Raw genomic sequence first — 20,991 nt, 5'->3', positions numbered from 1 at the left:
AATGCTGAACTGTAATCTATGAACAGCATTCTAACATAATTCCCCCTCCCCTCATCCAGGTGGGACAGTGTGGTATGTAGAAGGCTTGAGATGGCATCGTCCCTGCTTCTGTTTGCTCTATAGGCAAATTCCTTAAGGAAAGTGTAACTTTTTTCTAAGCAGAAGTAAGCCATATGATTTAGTTTTTGTCACAGTTTTTGGTGGCAGTGACATGATTAATAATCCACCACGGAAATTGTTACAAATTAATAATTTGTTCATATTTTAACAAAAACAAAAAATTGGGTGTGAGGGGGGCGTTTTACCCCACCAGTGGGGCAAAACGCCCCCTGGGATGGGGTAAAATGCCCCCCTTTGTTACTAGCCTGTTTGCTTCATATATCATCACCAAAGTGACCAGAGTATGAATTTTAACCTCTGAAAAGAAAATATAGGTAATATTTTCAACAGTGCAGTATATCGTATTCATATTTAGGCCTATTTAAGGATGATGTGAATTAACAAATATAGGCCTAATATGCATAAATCTGAACAGTCAAATGTAAAATACAAGCTAAATTTAGCATCAATAAACATATATTGTGAATAAATATAGGCCTATATCACAATAACTAGGCTAAATGTATATATGAAAATAAATACATGCATTAATAAATATAATAGGCCTATTACCTACAATAGGCTAGTTATTAGCCTGAGCTAACTGTGCTAACTCTGCTAGCATATTTAAATAGCTGAGGTATCTTAGCCTAAATATTTTAGGTTTTGTTCAAATATTCAGACTTTAACATCTGTTTACACCATGAAATATAAAAAATGTTTTTTTTGGGACAAAATAATGTTAATGATAATGTTATTATAGCCTAATATTGTGATAGTCCCCTGGGGGCGTTTTGCCCCTCTGCATAGGGGGCGTTTTACCCCACAAGCTGTTTTTTCAAAAAATGGTCAAGTTATTAAAATGTAATTGTTTTCATTATAAACAGCCTATATGCTCTGAAACTACAGACTTCACTCTTCTTCTATCATATAATACTGCAATATAATGCTTAAGTACATTTTTATAAACACGTGTTTAGGCTACTCACATCTGAAAATTATATCAATACCATGTAAATCGTTTCCCTTCAAAAAATACTTTGTTTCAGTGGTTTTCTCTGGATAATTTGTATATCCCCGTTGTCAACGTAATGCATAGAAACAGTGAAAATGTAGGCTATATTTAAGCCCTCTAGTGGTTATTTAGGGAAAACAGGTGGGGGGGCATATTGCCCCGTGGGGGCGTTTTACCCCACCCTACCCTAAGTTAAAAAAGACAATTAAGACAGACGTGTTTTAAGAAAGCATGCCTTGACACAGTCGAAATGTGATTTAATTTAACATCTTACTGCGTGACAACAATCACAACATGCCTTGAAGAATATTCTTAATTACCCAGATAGCAAAACCCTCCGGCATCTTTCTGGATCTTTCTGGCATTTCTCTGGGGAATGTACGATTTCAGTTGATTCCGGCAAATTAATGGCAACGTGGGAATAATGCCAGAGATATTCTGGCTTTTCACTGGAATGCCACCCAAATAACAAAATCGGTGGTGCAGGAGGGCGTAGCTACAGATACTTTATGGTTCTTTCCCGGCAAGTAGGTATATTACCAGAAAACATTTTGTTCGGGTGGGGGGGCTTTTTTTTTAAACCTAGGGCCCAGGCAAAGATGACAGCGGCCCTGCCCTACGGAGACGGTTGACACGCATGCTCGGTGAGACCGACTTCATCCTGGGAATCTTTTCGGCGGGACAGTACAGTAACGAACCTGGACTCGATCTACTACTGAACTTGGATATTGTGCTGTGTAAATTTGCATTGAGGTAAGTAAAACGATTGTTATACTTTTGCCTAATAACTAGGCTACACTGTAGGCCTACTCACTTACATTGTTCTTTGTTGTGTTTACCTGTGCTACAAGCTGAGGCAACATTTCTTGAGGTAATTTTCCTTTGGAGAACATCTAGCCTACGGTATTTCAGATGTTTGTTCATGACTAAGTGCCATTAGGTCTCTTGACAGGCGTTTCGGTACGTATTAATTAATGTTATGTCATGTCATGGCTTTTAACTGGTTTGGAAGACAAGCTAGCGACCCTTGCTAGCATAGATGGCAGCTAATCCTTTTTGGACATTCGGCAAACGTCAGTGTTTAGAGCTAGCTATTAGATGAGATGACTGATATGTCAAGACTACCGTATTTTATTCTCAATGTATCGTTGGTGTGCTATCATGGCCTTTGGTCATAACATATCGTACGGGCTTGAGACAGCCCGTTTGACTAGATTTCAGATGCCTGCTGAGGTTAATAGCCACCCACTTCGTTGAGAACATGATGACTAATGTCAGGTCACGGATTATTGCTTTAATAGCTACCCTGAGCTCTAGTTCTAGTGCTATTCTCGAGTCCACATCGCTTTACCGATGCAATATAGCCACCAGTTTCTTAGGTCGTTATCAGACGAAAGAGGGCAGTTTGTGACATACGTGAATGATATATCTTTGAGGACACAAAGTAGCTGCCCCATTGAGAGTAAATAGAATCTATTTACTGTCAATGAGCTGCCCTTATTATTACACATGCACGAGGTAATGTGATTAACAGAAATATCAGATTTGCAATAAAATAGTCCATGTACTCTTGTCACAGGAGAGTCCATCAGCTCACTAACACGGGTGAGGGACAGGGACCAAAGAGGAGGCTCTACAACATGAGGAAAGACGGCGATCCTCAAGCAGTAAGTTGATTTACATAAGAAAATGATGCAATATAAAGGTGTCTATTGTATGTATAAAAAGGACTTAACATTATGGTCAGAATTAGCTTCAGCTAGTGATAAGGTCTTAAAGGGTTTAATTAAAGGCTTTTTAAATTCACCATCAGTGTGCCTTGGAATCTTTGGCAGGCCTTATCAACAGTCACTGGAGCTAAGTCTGACCATAATTTTGAGCAACTTTAATTCCTTGAGCCAAAGTGCACCTGCTTATGAGAAAAAATTGAAACAGCACTCCTCTATAATCAGCATTCCTAGTGAACAGTTCAATTTAGCATATGTAGAAAAGACCAACTTACTCACTTTGAGTCATTATTAAGTGTGTGTTTTAATAGTAAAATTCTTGCCATTTTGGCTGGTGGAGAAAAGAGTTAATTAACAGCCCTGTGTATAACTGTAGGAGCAGACTGGACAGTGAAAGTGAATCCTGCCTGCACTTAACAGACCCCTATACCTAGAATGACCCAAACACTTTATTGCTCTTGTCACAGGTCAGTCCATGAGCCCACGTCTTCAGGCCAGGGGCCCGAGAGGAATTTCCAGTGACATGGATCAACAGAGGTCCTCAAACAGTAAGTTGATCTTCTACATCAAATAAAGGAAATCATGTGAATTGTCTTTAAATAGAACACAAGCATTTGATTACCAATCTCGTATAAGGTCAGTACATAAAAAATCAAATGTGTGTGTGCGCGTGCCCGCCCGCCCATCTTTCTGAGTGTGCATGTGCTACAAACAAACTTATGCCAATTTTTGTTTAGTTTTTCTTGATTATTTAGGTATATCAGTGAAATAATATAATTTGCATAATACTGAACTTTTTAACCCTGTGTATATGTAGAACAGGACTTAAACATTTTACTATCTCACTCTCGTTACAGGTCAGTCCATGTGCCACGTTCCAGCCAGGGACCAAAAGGGGGGGCTTTCGTCATGGGACCAGACAGACATCCTCAAGCAGTAAGTTGATTTACAAGGATGCATTCTGAAGTTGACTTGAAGTAGTTATATTGTTGTACGCTGGCTACTATTCAATGTGTCAAAGTGAAATTTATTAATTGTTGTCCCATGAAAAAATGAACTGTATTTACAAATCTCAATGTATCGTTCCAGGGATAAGAGTTCAAGAATGTTGTTGCAGGTGAAATGATCATTGAAATTTGCTGATTCAGTGCCATTTTTGTATCTTTACTTTTTGGAGAAATAGAGAGATGCATCCAGGCCACCCACTAGGAGGTGGAAAATCGTACGAAGAGGTGGCTGTACCTGGCAGCAGACTGAGATGGGGTGAGGAAGAGAAGCACAGACCAAGAACGGAATGTCAGACATTTGCCCTTTTTTATGCCCAGCACACACAGACACACACACACACACACACCAGCATATAAACATGCACATAGACACAGGCGCACGTGCACACACATACACACACTCTCCAACAAGATGAGTCTCTGGTGATGTTGGCAAATAATCTGAATCGATACACACGGCAATGATTCCACCATCGTGCCCCACCTACGCGAGTCCTGTCCTTCAGCATTGACTTTCTCCCCAGGTGTGGTGTGCCTTCATCCGAACCACAATGGCATCCCAAGCAGCAATGCTAACCCAGTATTAAAACTGCAAGAAACTGATCCGGGAGTGCGGCTTTTTTACTATACATCCCAAGCAGCAACAAATACCTGCACGCATGCATGCTACGGTACACACACAAACACACTGGACTGTGAACTAGGTCAGACACACACACATGCTCAAAGTAGCCAAGATCGAAAAGGCTGCATCGGTGGCTTGACTGCATCCATTTTTTGGAGGAACACCTTTGTCAATTTTGAGGAACTTTGTTGTGGGAAGATATTTTAAAATGTTGATAGTCAGACTCTTGTATACCCATTCGCTTCACTTTGATGTATTTTGTAATTGAGATGATTTATGCCACAGTGCTGAATTAACACATCATGACAAAGATGTCGCCTTAAAAAGTATGTTTGGTACCTGTGGGTCAAATGTCTTAGGAGCTCCCTGACTGCAGAACGTCTCAGGAAAGGACTCAACTTTTTATATTGTATGCAGGGTGCGATTTGTCAGAAAACCAGAAAGGGGGATGTGTTTCAGATGTCAACAATATCAATGGAGTTACATTAAACTATGATTAAAATCATGTGGAAAAAGTGACAATATCAAAACCAGAAGAGGGGACAATCCCCCTACAAACCGCACCCTGATTGTATGTATTTTACATGTTTGTCTATATGATTAACACATGTTCACAGAAGAAAATACAATGTACGACTGCAAGGTCTTGTGCGTTTTTCTCACCGATATCTTAAAGGTTTATGCGTTATAAAATGTTTATTATTTTGTTTATTTTCTGAACGTTTTTTTTTAATAACTCAAAGGGATATGTTAAGAAACGTGTTTATCATTTGGTTTGTTGTTTGGAAAATTCCATTTAAAACATATGAAGGGATATTTTAAGAAAGGCTGTGAGTTAAAAAAAAAAAATGCATTTTGATAATTTTGTTTTCTTTTCTGAAAATTCTTGTTTAAAATGTCATACAATTTCAATTTCCAAAATCTATTGAATGGATGAATGTTGTAGCCTACTAAAGATAATAAATGGCCAATTTGCATGATTTTTTTGTGGGTTTTATTATTTATTATTATTATTATTATTATTATTATTGGGAGGGTTAAATACATTCCGGCATATTTATGGGTTTTAATCGGTAGGGTTCTGGCAATCTTGTGGTAGGCTCATGGGCCATTTCTGGGTCTTCTGGCAAACATCTGGTAAGGTGCCGGCACTCTGTCGAACGTTCTTGGCATTCTACTGGCTGCTTTCTGGCATGATTCCGGCAAAATCTTGTGGGCCGTTTTAGGCCCGGGAGTAACCCCTGCATATTGCGGCATATTACCAGGATGAACCAAGGTTTCTGGGCCATAAAAAGCCCAGAACATTTTTGCTATCTGGGAATTACGCGCCTTCATGTGTCTCACCTTACCAGTTATGTCGAAGGCGAATCTACCTCACACTAAAAAAGTTGAACCGTCGCGTGGGAACAAAAAGGCAGCGGTGAAATCGTCTGTCATCAAGGTCCGCGCGCTCCTTCGCATATATGAAAATCACTGTATGAAGGGCTGTTGCGTCAGCAGCACAGTTGAAAGAGAGACGAATTGGCACGATGCGCCGAAGTTCAAAAACATCTGACCAAGGTATGGTGACAATGTAGCCTCATAGTAGCATAAATGAAACCATTGATTGGATACATTATGTCAGTGAGTTATCGTGCAACGTCATCCTGTGAAGACCGTAAAATGGAATCTGCTGTTGACTAACTAGGGACGGATCATGACTCCATGGGCCCCTGGACAAGACAACAAGAAAGGTGTTCCAGTGCTCCAGATGTTAGAGACTCTATATTGTTGGGCATTCAGGTGTTTTTCCCCTGAAAAATATGTGAAAATAGAGTTGTTAAAAGTGTGATTTTACACAACATGAGAATGGAAATTTAGAGGATTGGGCTTCAGGGCCCTCTGGACTCTTGGGCCCCTGGGCCTGGGCCCAGTAGGCCCTTGCAGTAATCCATCCTTGGTTGACTAACTAGCCTGCATTATAATCCCAGCACAATGTTTGTAGGCCTCACATGGCAAAAGTCAGGTAGGCCCGCCTAACAAACGCCATAGTCGATTATAAATCCATGTCGGCCTGCTGTTAGGGACGCAGTTGGTTTATTTTGTTGCAATCTCCACGGGTCTATCCCCTTGTTTCCTCTTTTTGATGATTATAGGATTATGGGATCTGAGTGATAGCCTACCTCTCCAGTTTCTGTGCAGTGTAGGCCTACATTTGTCCCTGCATTTTCACAGTTTCAGGACCTTGGCCAGAGACATTTACTGAACATACCGTTGTGTTAGTTAGTAGAACATGGTTATCCGACATGCAGATTAGGTTCCAATTCAGATGCAGGGCTTGTTTGCTTGGGTATTTTCGCAAGGTACATTACCTGTACAAATTCATTAAGCTCAATAGAACACAATTACTACTAGAGTTGAACAGGCCCATGCATGCAGATAATCATTTTCCCACTGAAATACGGGCATGGAGGTCTATCCATGCTGTTGTATAGGCAAGGCCAAGACCATTTTATTGCATCAAAGCAAAAAAATAAAATAAAAAATCACACAGACCAGAACACATGGCCCCTCCCTGCAGCATCACAGTGGGCGATAGGCTACACCGCCAAACTTCTTTTCTTTGTTCAATGTGGTTTAAAAACAAACAAAAAGCCAAAACAAAACCAAAGCCTCCTCAACAAATGTTGAAAAGACTGAAAGGGTCTCTCAGGCTTCCTGCAGTTTTGGATTGATGTGATTGCTCAATACTGCTGGAGACTTGGGTCAGTACCTGCCTATGGGACACTTCATGTAGACCTTGCTGACTGCGGTGAGGCCAAGCCTTTGAGGAGCACTGGGGAAAGTGTAATTTTTCACAAGATCATGCAAAAGTCTGGTTTGAATACTGTATTTTTTTCTCCTTTTAAAACAAGACCTCCAATAGCCTCTTGTTTGACAACTGGTGGTGACGACTGAGTTAAATAACCTGTAGGCTAATTGCAATGCATAGGCATAGGCTAATTGCAATGCTACCTATTGTTGTGTTAGCTTACAGAAAAATGTGACAGTAGGCCTATTCCTGAAATTCCAAGATGTATAATTAATCAATATCTATTTTCTCTGACTTGTGCTTCATAATGTGCAGTCATCATGGGTAAGCGGTTAGGGCTTGATAGGGTTAGAGAAGGGCAACTGGAGGCCCAGGGGCCACATGGGGAGCGTGTCTATGTTTCCACATCCCATTGGTCCCACATCACTAAGATTTTTAACATGCTTTTTAGGCCTATTGGTTCTCTTAGTTTACTTGGAAATGTGGGGACATGTAGTTGTAGAGCACAGGGCTTATATTTGAATAATTTCTTAAAACTGTGAGAATGGAGCAGCAGGATTAAGCTGGGACCATTTGGGCTGTGGGACCAATGGGCCGTGGGACCTATGGGCTGTGGGAACATAGAGCTGACGCCGCCACACATGCAGCCTACCGCCTCAAACCCGTAGATATGCACATGCGGCCTGTAGATAAAACAGCAGGCCTAATAAAAAAAAATAATGACCATATATATTTTTTCAAAACGACTACTGAATCAATCTGTTGTAATTTCACTTTTGGCCAATAGAGTATTGAATATAGAGCATTCTATTCCTTCCAAACAATATGGGCAGTCAGTGAGCAACCAACTGCGAGTTGCTGTCAGGTCATGTGGTCATGTGGCCCTCTGATGGTGGTGATGAAAAAACGTGGCCCTCCTCATCATAAAAGTTGCCCATCCCTGGGTTAGGGCATCAGACTTGTAGCCCAAAGGTTGCCAGTTAGGGCCTCCGCACAATGGCTCAGACAAAGTGCAGAGCACTTCCATTGTTTTCAATAGAACCCCGCACACTGGCACCGATGTCCGCGGACATCGGCTAGCGATTAGAGACGAGTTCTATTTTGTCGGAGGAGCCGCCCATTGACTATCCATGCTATGTTTGTGTGAAATTGGGTTTGGGGGTCGGAATTGTGTCGGAAGCGAAAGTGCTGCGCAGTGCTGTTGGAACCGATGTGTGGAGGCCCGTTGGCCCCCTGACCCGCCAGGTTGGTGGGGACAGTAATTAACCAGTGCTCTCCACCATCCTCCTCCATGACTGAGGTACCCTGAGCATGGTACCGTCCCGCCGCACTGCTCCCTTGGGGTGCCATTGAGGGCTGCCCCCTTGCACAGGTGAGGCATAAATCCAATTTCATTGTGTGCAGTGTACTGTGTTCACTTGTGTGCTGTGTCACAATGACAATGGGAGTTGGCGTTTCCCAGTTGGGTTTTCACTTCACTTTCACATAATGAACTCAGTGAAATCTTTATTTCATGGTAGTTCTGAAATGGTAGTAAATTGCTTTTAGGTGGTCTACTCCGCTCATTTTATTAGTCTGCTAGATCAGTTAAATAAGCTGCAGGTGTCTGTTTGGCCCCTGTGTTAATGGGTTGAATCACTTTTTCTGCACTCTACACACATAGTCTATTATACTACCTGCAACTCGTATAAATTTCAAGACCGTTTGGATCCTACATTATTCCCTTATAATTAATAAATAGTATCTTTATATTCTGTTTTCCATGAAAGCATTTATGGTTTAGGCTATCTATATACATACTCAACCGTGTTTGTGCAACGTGTTTCATGGAATAGGGGGGGGCGGGGGGGCACGTCAGAAAGTTCTCTACACTCCCCTGTCCACCTGCCATGTAATTTACTGTGAGCAAGATTTTTTCATAGGTGTATCCAAATTCCCTCAGTAATTACACAGTAAATTCCTCTTTTAAAGACCAGATTTAGCAATAGTGTAGGGAGGTTCTCCCACAGTCTTTTGAAGGCATTTTGTAGTGGCAGCAGGGGGAATTCACTGTTACCGACATGTCAGTATCACCATATTTTTTACCATAGGTGCTGTGGCCAGAGAGCCTTTATATTATCTTATAATATCTTATATATTGGAAGAGATGTAGCATACTAAGGCCTTATGTTCCTGGAAGAGAACTACGCTCCTCCAACAAAAAACGCCTGACCCTACCACAGGCTCGCTAAGTGTTCCCAGTCAAGACTATTCTCTGTCATTGTTCCTCTGTGGTGGCACAATCTCCTGGAGGCAGGAAGACTAGACACCTCTCTCTCAATCTTCAAGAAGCAAGTAAAGACTATTCTCTTTCGTGACTATCTACTGCACCTTTTTCATTCGAAGGGCCACTTCAAATTGCCCCAAGGGCCGCAAAAGTCCTCCAAGGGCCGTACTAAGAACACAAACCAGGTTTTTCCCCCTGCACTTTAGGCCTATATTGAATGCAGCCCCCTTTACAACAGACCCCGCCTTCTCTAGGTCCCCTGAATGTAGCTTGATTGTATTGCAAATGGAATTTCTACGATTTCTCAACAAAATACGTCATGTTTCACGTGAAGCTGCGTAACATTCAAATTATGTAGGGGGCCGGATAAAACGACTTCAAGGGCCGCAAATGGCCCTCGAGACATAAAATGGCATCAAATTACATTAAGATACCTGTATTTGTAGCGTACAATTTCACAGGATGGAGTAACTTAATAAAAAAATGCCTTAATATTCAAAGACCTTTTCTCAGCCACATGGAAATTCACCTGCTCAGCTCTGCCCGGGGGTAAGCATGCCAAAGATCAAGAACAGATATAAGATAGTTTAAAAATATAAGAGAGAGATAAGACAGTTAAAGTGATGGTCAAATACTTTCTGACTTGACTCGTGGATTTAGAAAAAAAAGTCTGTATCACTGGGCTTCGTAAACAGGCACTGGGCTCAAACGAGTTGGGTCGTAGGGAACTGGAATTATTTTATTGCAAGAGCGTACGAAAATATGTTTAGTCTGTTCCCCTTTTCCGTAACTTCTCATTTCCACACCAGAATTAGAACTTCAACCTCCAGATAGAAGTCCTAGTTGTCTAGAACTAAATTATCTTGACAGAGATGACCTGGGTGAATGAGAATCTTCACAGGCACAACCCATGATTCCCTGATCCCCCCGATTCCAGAACCCCTGACTGATTCTAGACAGAAAACGCATACAAATGACATCACTTTCTGGAAAACAATGCTTAGTGATCTGTTGTGAAATTAAAAAAAAAATGTTTTAGTGCATATTTAAGTGAGAATTGTCCAAACAAGCTGCAGACTGATACCATGCTGCCTGATAATACCAATCAAAGTGACAGAGGTATGAGAAAGGAAACAATTTGCCATAAATTCTATCTTACAACACTGTATAATGAAAACAACGCAATCTTGTCCATTTTTTGGAGTTGATATATGAAGTGTTTAAACACAAAGCAGAAGTTAACCCCCCTCTTTCCTTCTCCTAAATCCCAAACTCATCCAGTGTTTCCCCTTGTTTTTTCTTGCCCTCTTTCCTGAAACTCATTCCTTCTGCAACGGTTTCTTTGAAGCAAAACGTCTGTTAGTCAGAAAATAGGGGGAATATGCATGATTGAATCGAATATTATTGATGACACCACTAAGTCCTCAAATTCTATACTGTATAACAGTGGTTCCCAACCTATGGGTCGCCAAAGATCCACAGTAGGTCTCGAAGCCCTCTTGATTTTAAGGGGTTTCATTTCAATATCATATACAGCGCACGTTGAATAAATGACAAAGCATTTAAACTAATATATGCAGAGAAGCAACAAAATGTAAGTGATACATTAAACAGTTCTTCTATATTTGACCAAAGACAAATTGAGAAATAAAATACTAATAAAATACTAATAAAATAACTAAAGAGTTTTCGCAGGAAACAGAGTATCATGTGACTCCCTCTCGTGTGGGCGCTCGCACGATTGGGTCAGCAAAGCTTACAATGGTAAAAATATGGGTCCCTGAAGAAAAAGGTTTGGAACCACTGCTGTATAATATGTCCTGTACTGCTTAATGTAGGCCCTACTGTACAGTATGTAGCAGGAGATAACCTCTCATGGTCATGGTGTCATGGCCAGCACTTTGAATCTGAGGAAGACCTCATGGGCAAAATTTCGTTTTGCCATGAAGTAAATATTTAGTGTGCACACTTCAGTCCACAAGAGCTCGAATCAGCTTTTGTTCTGCACCTTCACCGAGAATATACACATTTTTAGGATTTTTAAAAATCATAACAGCCAGTTAAAATAAGTGTATCTCTCTCTGCTCTCTCTATCTTGCTGTGTAGATCACCCTGTTTTTCCCAGAATGTAGCGCTGCGGAGTGGGCCTCCGTGCGTGTGTGTCCTCTGCTGTCGGCAGTGCGAGATGAGCGCTACACACATGTGAAGGAACTGTACCTCTGGGACCTGACCATCAGGCATCGGGACATGGCAGAGCTGGTGAGACGCTGTTGAAACCACTCGTCGTCTCAGAACTCATACTTTTAACATGTTTCTTACTAATTTTCATTTTTTCCTCATTGATTATCACATGAAGGATGGCACTCACAAAATCGTTCACACATGGTAGCCCTTTGGTGTACATAGAATGTGCTAGTGAGCCGACTCATTCTTTGCTGAAAAACTCAAATACATATAAATACAAACAACATTTCTACCACACTGACGGCATTATCAACATTCTTAATTAACAGATGATTTGTCGTTACCAAAATTGTGTTGAATAGAGGCTCTGCATGAAAGGGTTAATCACACCACAACCATTCAAACCTAAAGACCCACTTCCCCTTGTCTCTGGCTTGACATTCTTTGATAACATTATAGGGTTGGCCCTGAATAAACTTTAAAAAATTCAGTTGTCTCTTCATGTCTCATACCGGTTGTGATGTCCTGCAGCAGTAGCAAAAGAAGATGGGTGACCTAATAGGCCCAACAACATACTGAAAACGGTTGTAAAATGTGAGCACTGTAAGAAACCGATCAATTCTTTAAAGAGGCGCACAAACAACTTTTAAGCCTGTGGGTTTAAGTCTGCACTCTGCAGCAGGCAGCACCACACCACATATTTCCTCGCAAAACATTACGATGCTACTACTACCGCGGCCCTCCTCAGCTTTTTGGGGTGATATGTTAGGTGAAAGGGCTGCTGGGGGATTATCTGCCGTGCAGGAGGAGGAAACGGGGCTGAGCTCTTCCTGCTGAGTGCTGATGACAGCCTGGGCTAAACAACTAAAGGGGCTCCAGATTAGATCTTTTCGCCGGTTTGTTGAAAAAATCCTTGGACGAGTGCCTTGGTTTGGCTACCGCGCTTGTGTCCGGTTACATCAGTGCTACTCAGGCGCATCAGAGTTTGGCTGTCGTTACTGCTATTAAAGTCCTGGGAAGGACAGAATAAATACGACTTTGTTTCTTCGTAGCCTTGCCACCCAGGTTACGGAGTGTGGAGGACGGCTGCCAAGCCCACTGGACCACCTCCTGACACTCTGAAACACTCGGCACAGCAGACTCTGCAACTAATGCCAAATGCCAACTAATGCCAAATACTAAAATTAGCCAAAAGCCAACATTGCCAAATACCAGCAATAGCCAAATACATTTTGGTACCAATATAGTTTTTTTTACTCACTTCATCTATTTATTCTTTATCAAGGCCAGCTGCTGGGCCTTTACTAATGTTTTTAACATGCCTACAAGGCTTACTGTCGTAGTTCTCTATTGGAACCTGAAACAAAGAAGATAATTAAAAAAGAAAAGTAGTTTACTGATAATTGTCCGATGTATAAGTTGACCATGAGTTGACCCCAACGCGAAACACGAAATATATATATAAAAAAAACATTGAGTACCATTCACCAGATGTCTGTGATTTGAAGTGTGTGTGTGTGTGTGTGTGTGTGTGTGTGTGTGTGTGTGTGTGTGTGTGTGTGTGTGTGTGTGTGTGTGTGTGTGTGTGTGTGTGTGTGTGTGTGTGTGTGTGTGTGTGTATGTGTGTGTGTTTGTGTGTGTGTGTGTGTGTGTGTGTGTCCAAATGTTGTGAGGTGTTATGAGATTTTTAAAAGCAGCCAGAAAAAGAAGAAAAAAAGTAAGTATGTGTTTACTATCACACATTCACCCACATCTGCTGAAAGGCAATAAGCGCTTCAGCTATATAAACAGGATTCGGATACGTGTGATCGCTCATGACAGCGAGTTGCATACAACAACAGTAAGTGAAAGCAGGATCTGCAGGGCTGTTCAATTTGGATGCAGATAACCATATTCAATGTATTGCAGCGTTTGAACACTTTTTTTGTCTGATGGAAAAAGAGCAATCTCAGATGTTCGCCTGTTAGTGTCGCTTATTATGTTCATGTGTGTACATGCAGTAATCAAATAAGAGACCTGGGATAACCCCAGCACTTTAAAGTTAAGGTAGCCACCTTGCCAACAAACAAACACCTACCTTAGCATATGTAATCAAATCTAATGGTTCCAGCAATGGAAATTGATAGCTTGGAAACTAGAAATAACACGACCAAAATAATAAAACGGCTGAAAGAACAGAAGAATATAAAACTCAATTATGTAGCCTCTTACTGCAGATGGGGTCGCCGGCTGGCCTATTCACTATTTGCTGTAAATACTCAACTACATCATAACGGCATTGCTATGACAGTACCAAGACCCGTACCGTATCTTAAGTAACAGATTTAGGCCATTACAATTTAGGTCATTACAATTTTGGTGACAGTAAGGTTATAACATAGGCTCTGCGGGTTAACTCAGGGGGTGGTGGAAACCAGACTTATTTTACATTAGGCCTAAATTACATTTTCACTTAGATGACGCTTTCATTTAATTCAAAGCGATTTACAATTATTATTTTTCAGGGTATTGGTTCCAGTCCCTGGAGCAATGTGGGGTTGGTGCCTTGCTCAAGGGCACTTCACTCATGGATGGAGATGTAGGGAGAGGTCAGGGGGGATTCGAACCTGCAACCCCTTAGATTGAAAGACCAACTCTCTAACCACTAGGCCACGGCTGCCCTTGTTTCAAGAAATTGACGCTTAGTTAAGCCTCAGGGTTTTCACTTGGCCCTTGGTGTGTGGCCCTGTTGAATAACAACTGTGTTGAATAACGCTGGGTCATTAAACACATTGACACTGGCACCTGTAGGTACTGTCCTACTCTGTGTAAGCCTTGTTGCCTGAGTAAAGGGAGTGTACTTTTTTTTTTTTAAAGCAATTGTCTACAATTACATTCTTTTGCAGTTTTTTTCGTTCTTTCAAGGGTTAATCACAATGTTCTGAAGTGGTATGAGGAATTTACTGCTGCTGGCTGCAAGGCCCTTTAGCCCTTTAGCCTCTTCTCATTGCTATAGCACACTGTGTATCCCATTGGAGCCATGAAGAAATACTAGGGCTAAATGGTGGGCTTGCAGGTTGGGTTTCACACTTGAAAGAGCTCTTCAGCAGGAGTGGCCCGCGAGGCCTCCACCGCTGGCTGCGAAGTCCTCAGACGTGCAGGGTCGCGGTCAGCTGGTTAGAATAACACAGCGCGAGAAAGGCAGCGCTTTATCAAAGGGGTGCTCCCTCTGTCACTGGAGCTCGGCAGTTTAATGCAAAGAGCGTGACACCTGGAGGCGAGCATCTATATCATCGTCCTGCGTAGAGAGAGAGAGAGAGAGAGAGAGAGAGAGAGAGAGAGAGAGAGAGAGAGAGAGAGAGAGGATGAGTGAGGGAAAGAGATAGCTAGGAAGATAGAGAATGGCTATTTCTCATATCAATAGTAAAAACATAGAAACAACAGTATGGTTTCCATGGTTTTCTGTCTCTCTCCTGGCGGGATTTTAGGAGGAGAGAGACAGAGAGAGAGAGACAGAGAGAGAGAGAGAGAGAGAGAGAGAGAGAGAGAGAGAGAGAGAGAGAGAGAGAGAGAGAGAGAGAAGAAACGGTAGGCTGTGTAGGATTTTCTGTAGAGGAGGTAAATTTCAGGTCAAGAAGGATTTTTTTCTGCCAAGAATTTGTTCTTTCGAGGTAAAGGACCAGCTAAAACAACAAACATTGAAACTGCCTTTTTCTACACTCTTAAGGTCTTGACTGTTAAGTTGTTTTTTTAAATAAAAAAAAGAAGCAAAACAGCTTAATGAAGGCCAGATGTAGGGTATGTGAAGTTTGTGTACAATCTAGTGTTTAAGTTTCGCCATTACTACTGTACACCACTGGGAGGGTAGTTAGTAGAGGATGTGCCATTTTCTCTTTTTCTGAATTGGCCAATGAATGAATGAATAAAAAGAAGAAAAAATAACTTAAAGAAGAAAAAATCCAAAGGAGCTACTTTGAGCTACAATAATGTTTTCTGAATAGCACATTGCCACCATTTCAGAGCTGGGCTGTGGCTCTGTCTCATGTTTGATTCTCTATATCTGTGTTGATGACATATGGTGAGTCTTTAGCGTCTAGTGGTGGTTGACCTCCCGTGTGTTCCTATGAACCTTAGAGGAACCTCTTTTTGCATCACTGCCTCTGAAGGGAAGGTACTTCGAAGAAAGGATACTTCGTCCTGCCAGAATCAACAGCTGTCAGATTAGGATGGGCGTAAGAGATGTTGGCAGATTAAAAACAGCTGCTTATTCAGCTGGAAGAGGGCTCAGGCCTATGATACTGATTATACGTTACCGGCACTTACTTATGATACTTACTGTACTTATACGCTTACTGATACTAACAGATACTTACGATTATATATACTTTATGCCAGCAAATGCTAGCATGCTCTTTCTTTTTTGGTTGACCTCCTGTGTATTCATGTGAGTCTCTGGGGAACCCTTATTGCATCACTGCCTTTGAAGGATAGATACTACATCTGCCAAACACAAGAGCTGTCTGCTCAAGTCTTCTGCGATGATGTCAATGATGTGTGTGAGAGATGTTGGCCAGTCATAAACAGTTCAGAGGAAGCTTATGATATTGATTATACTACTTTTCAGCACTTACTTAGCCTATAGTACTTATGTACTTACACTTATTGATACTGATCCTTACATTGTTTTATAGTACATGTCAGCAAAGCAATGCTCCTCCACATTCTTTGCACATTTAATATCCTACATAGTTAAAGGGACAGTTTGGTCAATTTCAACATGCAGTTGTATTGCTCACACTACCCTTGACTTGTCAGTACCTGGTGATGCCACATTTTTCGGCTCAGCTCTTTCCGAGATATGAGCAATTCTAATGGGGGCAGCGTTTGTTTACATTTTTAAAAAATGAAACATAGTTTTATAACCTTTTGGATGTTTTTGGGAATAAATAAAATTGAAATGTAAACAAAGAGCTGCCCCCATTACAATGACCAGGATCTCGGAAACGGCTGAAGAAGAAAAAAAAAAAATCTCAGGCACTGACAAGTCCAGGGTAGTGTGAGCATTACAACTGCATGTTGAAATTGACCAAACTGTCCCTTTAATAGATATTCAGTTCTGACGTAAAGACGTGAGCCTGGGTGGTCAGTTACTTTTGGTAACAAACTACTTAATGACCTTGCTAGTTTAAGTCAGTCAAACATCATGTTATGGCTTCTCAAGATGAAGCCAACACACATGAATCCATTCAAGTAAGAGTATCTATAAAACTAACACAAGTAATAAAACTTACAAGATTGTGTCAACTAAGTGTTTGAAGTTTGATTGTTCAACTAACCTTACAAGGTTATGCCAACTAAAGTGATTTAAGTAAGATGATCTATTAAACTAACCTCACAAGGTTGCATCAACTAAGTCTCTGAAGTTATCCATTTTATCAATTTCTTATTTTCAGTTCATATTATTATCACAGTGTCATGGATCCCGAGTGAATGAGATAGAAACGCAATTGTCTATCACTATGGGGCAGAAGACATGGCCGGCGCACAAGGAAGTGAACACCTTATCGTTTGGACGTGCCTTGTATTTAAGGTATTTTAGCGATGCTAAATTACATTTGCTATCTCTCGGCTGATCTAAAGATCCAGCCGGCACCTCATTCCTCTTTCTAACCTCTTCCAGCTTCAATCATTTTTCGTGGCATCCTCCATAAACTAATTCTCCTCCCTTGCCATTTTGCTCTTCAACAGTAGTTGCATAAGCTGCAGTTGTAATTCTCTGAGGTGGTGTGAGACGTCACATAATGTCAGGGACGTGGAGATTTCCCTGAGGGAGAAACCTCAGACTGAACTCCCTGCTGATGCTACGGGTGGCTGGGGTCTGGCAGCAGACTCAAGGGAGAGGTGGAAGGCAGTGGAGAAGGAAAGAGATGGGGCTGGAGGAGAAGGAAAGAGATGGGGCTGGAGGAGTTTAGTTTAGTTTAGTTTATTGGTTTATTTCATCAGGGACCATGTGCAAAGTACATTAGTTACATAGTAAAAAGATGACCTGCACCAGATTATAGCTAATAGCTAATTTCCATCTGCAGTCCCTGGGCAGGTAAAAAAACAAACAAACATACAATCCAGTAAAATGGGAGCAGCCACTCAGGCATAGAAGGAAGGAAAAGGAAGGAGTTGGGTCTGGACTGGAGGAGAAGGGAGCGAGAGGTAGACATTTCTCCTCTGTATGCCCTGATAGTCTCATGTGTTACCGGGGCGGTGGTCCCAGTAGGGAGTGTTATAGTAATTCGGCCCATCCATCTGTGTGTCTGTATGCGAATGTCGGCTCACATGCTGTAGCTTAAGATCTGCTGGTTTCGTTTATTTCACATGGTTGTGGTTGTCATACATTACATATCAGGCCTCGTACCGGGACTGCCTGCCTGATCCATGTTAAATATAGTTTTTTCGTTATCAAGGCTGTATACAAAGCTTGTGTGGTCCTGAGCCAAGCATTTGTTGTTCTGACAGAACACCATTAAGGCGAACGCCAGATACGAACCATTCTGATGAATGATTATGAATGGAGCTCTGCATCAACCGCACTAGATGACCTGCTACAGTATAGTATGCAAAGCTATTTCAGTCCAATCTGTTGAAGTGTGATTGTTTGCAGAGGTTAAGTAATGCATCTTGCTATGAATCGGCTTGCATGCATGGCCAAGTTCTGCTGGGGTCATTTCCGAACATTGCGCCATCTTACCTTAATTTCCGTCTGTATTACTAAAAGTACTCTACTACTACTCTACTCTATCTCACTCTCCCATTCTCGTCCTGCCATGGACGTCACTGTCCTGTCTACAATAAAGGAAAAAAATGCCCATAAAATGGAACATATATTAAAAATTAAAGTGATAATTTATTTACTTCCCCAGTGTTTGTTGCTGGAGAGTAAGGGAAGGACAGTATATCCACTGACGACACTGGAGTTGCTGGACTGCAGGCTGGACCACTGGGCTTTGGCAAGGCTGGGCACAGCTGTGGCACTCAGCTCCATCACCACACTCTCTCTGGACTACGCACAGTGAGTTTGGCTGTATTGGGTGGATGTTAATATGTGCTTTTGGACTGGTGAATATGTGTGCTTGTGTGTTTCTCTTCCACTCTCTCTCTGTCTACCCCCCTCTCTCTGGTGTGTGTGTGTGTGTGTGTGTGTGTGTGTGTGTGTGTGTGTGTGTGTGTGTGTGTGTGTGTGTGTGTGTGTGTGTGTGTGTGTGTGTGTGTGTGTGTGTGTGTGTGTGTGTGTGTGTGTGTGTGTGTGTGTGTGTGTGTGTGTGTGTGTGACTGTACTGTGAATCAGACGTCAGGGATGCCTGGATATGAAAGGGAGCTAAATGTGCTGTGTTTGGGTTGCATGTCTAAACAAACACAAAGTGGTGAGTGCAGTCCTGTCCACGGACACATTTTGTCCTAATGTGATCTGGGAGACCAACGTGACGTCAAATGTTTATTGATTTAAACCTTTTTTGTTTTAATTATTAGGGGCAGATAAACAGGCTACCTAGGACAGGGATTTGATGTAGGCAAACACACAAACACAGACCATCTTCACACAACAGGGAGTTCCATTCTTCTGCTCTTTCGTCTTCTTGGAAACAGGCTGCCTCGTTGCCCTTGGTAATCGGGTGGGAGACTTTAACAAGCGCTATCTGTCCATAAATTTAAAAAAAAGCTCCATCTGTTTTGGCGATGGGCAGTGTGGTAAGAACCAGAAACGCAAAACAAAAAAACATTCTAGAACATTTTAGTTCCAGCAACAATGAGGCTGCCATGTCAGCCAGCAGCCCAGTCTTGTCCTCCATGATGATGGATGCACCAAGTAATCCGATTTGTCTTCTCCACAAGACAGATCATAAACTGGTTATTAATGAGGTCAGCACAGATCATCCTGGATGTTGTCTCAAATGCTAGAGAGAAGGTTCCTGAGGTGTTGTTTTTCCTCTTTCTTTCTTTCTTTCTTTGTTTCTTTCGTTCTTTCTTTCGTTCTTCGTTCCTTCTTTCTTTCTTGCTTGCTTTCGTTCTTTCTTCCTTTCATTCTTTCTTTGTTTCTTGCTTTCTTTCTCTCTTTCTTGCTTTCTTTCTTGGTTTTTCACTTTTGAGTTTGCCTTGCCTTTGACAGCTGTCCCACACCATTTTGTCCAGGGGTTGCAAGTGAACCGAGAAAGCCCTTTATACACTGTGCAGTGGGCCAAAGGGGTTGGATGGACACAGAGCGTGTGATTTGTAGCCAGGTCCTGAGACGTTTTTAAGCCGTTTTATAGCATTCGACAGCGCTATCATCAATCTGTCAATTGTTTACTAACAGCCTGACATGATCTGGGAAGGGGTTTTGGTTGGCAGGGGTTTTTCCAAGAAAGATAGCTAACCCTCGCACACCACAACTTGAAGCAGACCAGTTTCCAATGCTGGGCTGCATTTCTCGAGACTATAGTCAAAGACGTCCAACATGAAATTGTCATTCAGTGCAACAGATACTTTTGCCTACTGTAATTGTAAAAGAACATGATTTTAAATTATTTTTCAAGTGAATGCATGAAAGCCACTTGAAAAGAATTTAAAAAAAATAAAATCGTGTTTTTTGCAGTTACAGTAAGCAAAAGTATCTGTTGCACTGAAGGAGGTCGTTGACCCACTTGCTAACTATGTTACCTACTTTCTTGTTTGCAATGCAATTTCCCATTGGCAACTACCCAAGTTGCTAACAGGTTAGCAATTATGCTTTCGAGAAACAAACCCCTGTAAGGCTATAGTGCAGTGATTCTCAAACTGTGGGTCGCGAACGAGTTCTTCATGGGCCCTGAAATCATTTTCTAAAATTGAAGATAATATTTGTTGCCGTGTTGCTGTTGACTTTTTCATTTGAGCTGCTTTGCCAGAGGAAGGCCTAGAACAGTGGTTCTCAACTGGAACTGGGACCCACCATTTTCCACTCTGTCGCGACCCAATTTTTTTAGCGACACTCGAATGACTGGTTGCATGCTACTATCTCTTGTAAATTGTTGAAGGAAAAGTTGGATTTTTTTTTTTAATTTAGCGAATCAATGAATTACGATTTTTTTTACACCACGGCTCCGCGACCCACCTATGACCCCTCCGCGACCCACTATTGGGTCGCGACCCACCAGTTGAGAAACACTGGCCTAGAACATTTGTGAAAATTTCAAGCGGGCCCCAAGTTGGAAAGGGTTGGGAAACCCTGGGCAAGGGTATATGCACTGTCAGTGTAAAATAATGAGACTATGCATTCTAAACATGCTCT

At 41.7% G+C, this 20,991-nt stretch overlaps 1 protein-coding gene and 1 long non-coding RNA gene across 5 annotated transcripts in view; both read left to right on the top strand.

The window, feature by feature from the left end:
• Positions 1-1,788: 1,788 nt before the first annotated feature.
• LOC134453703 (uncharacterized) lies at positions 1,789-5,453 on the top strand. 3 transcript variants are annotated; one of them, XR_010035705.1, is made up of 5 exons: positions 1,789-1,867; positions 2,694-2,781; positions 3,309-3,389; positions 3,699-3,777; positions 4,019-5,453. It is a non-coding gene; the product is annotated as an uncharacterized LOC134453703 (long non-coding RNA). The 3 variants fall into 3 exon arrangements; XR_010035704.1 differs by lacking the exon at positions 1,789-1,867 and having other exon boundaries at positions 2,617-2,781; positions 4,025-5,453; XR_010035703.1 differs by lacking the exon at positions 1,789-1,867 and having other exon boundaries at positions 2,617-2,781.
• Positions 5,454-5,848: 395 nt separating this feature from the next.
• Positions 5,849-20,991, top strand: part of LOC134453702 (uncharacterized) — a 44,427-nt gene continuing 29,284 nt past the window's right edge. Inside the window, exons 1-3 of one of the 2 annotated variants that reach the window (XR_010035702.1) lie at positions 5,849-6,033; positions 11,637-11,789; positions 18,608-18,756. The gene's annotated coding sequence lies outside the window, so the exon portion shown is untranslated. Of the gene's footprint in view, positions 6,034-11,636; positions 11,790-17,221; positions 17,284-18,607; positions 18,757-20,991 lie in introns of those variants that run through there. The other variant, XM_063204485.1, reaches the window with a different exon arrangement.

Source organism: Engraulis encrasicolus, chromosome 8 (genome assembly GCF_034702125.1).
Source record: "Engraulis encrasicolus isolate BLACKSEA-1 chromosome 8, IST_EnEncr_1.0, whole genome shotgun sequence".
Lineage (NCBI taxonomy): Eukaryota > Metazoa > Chordata > Actinopteri > Clupeiformes > Engraulidae > Engraulis > Engraulis encrasicolus.
The sequence above is the reverse complement of the archived record's forward strand: the minus strand, read 5'-3'. Positions and strand labels throughout refer to the sequence as shown.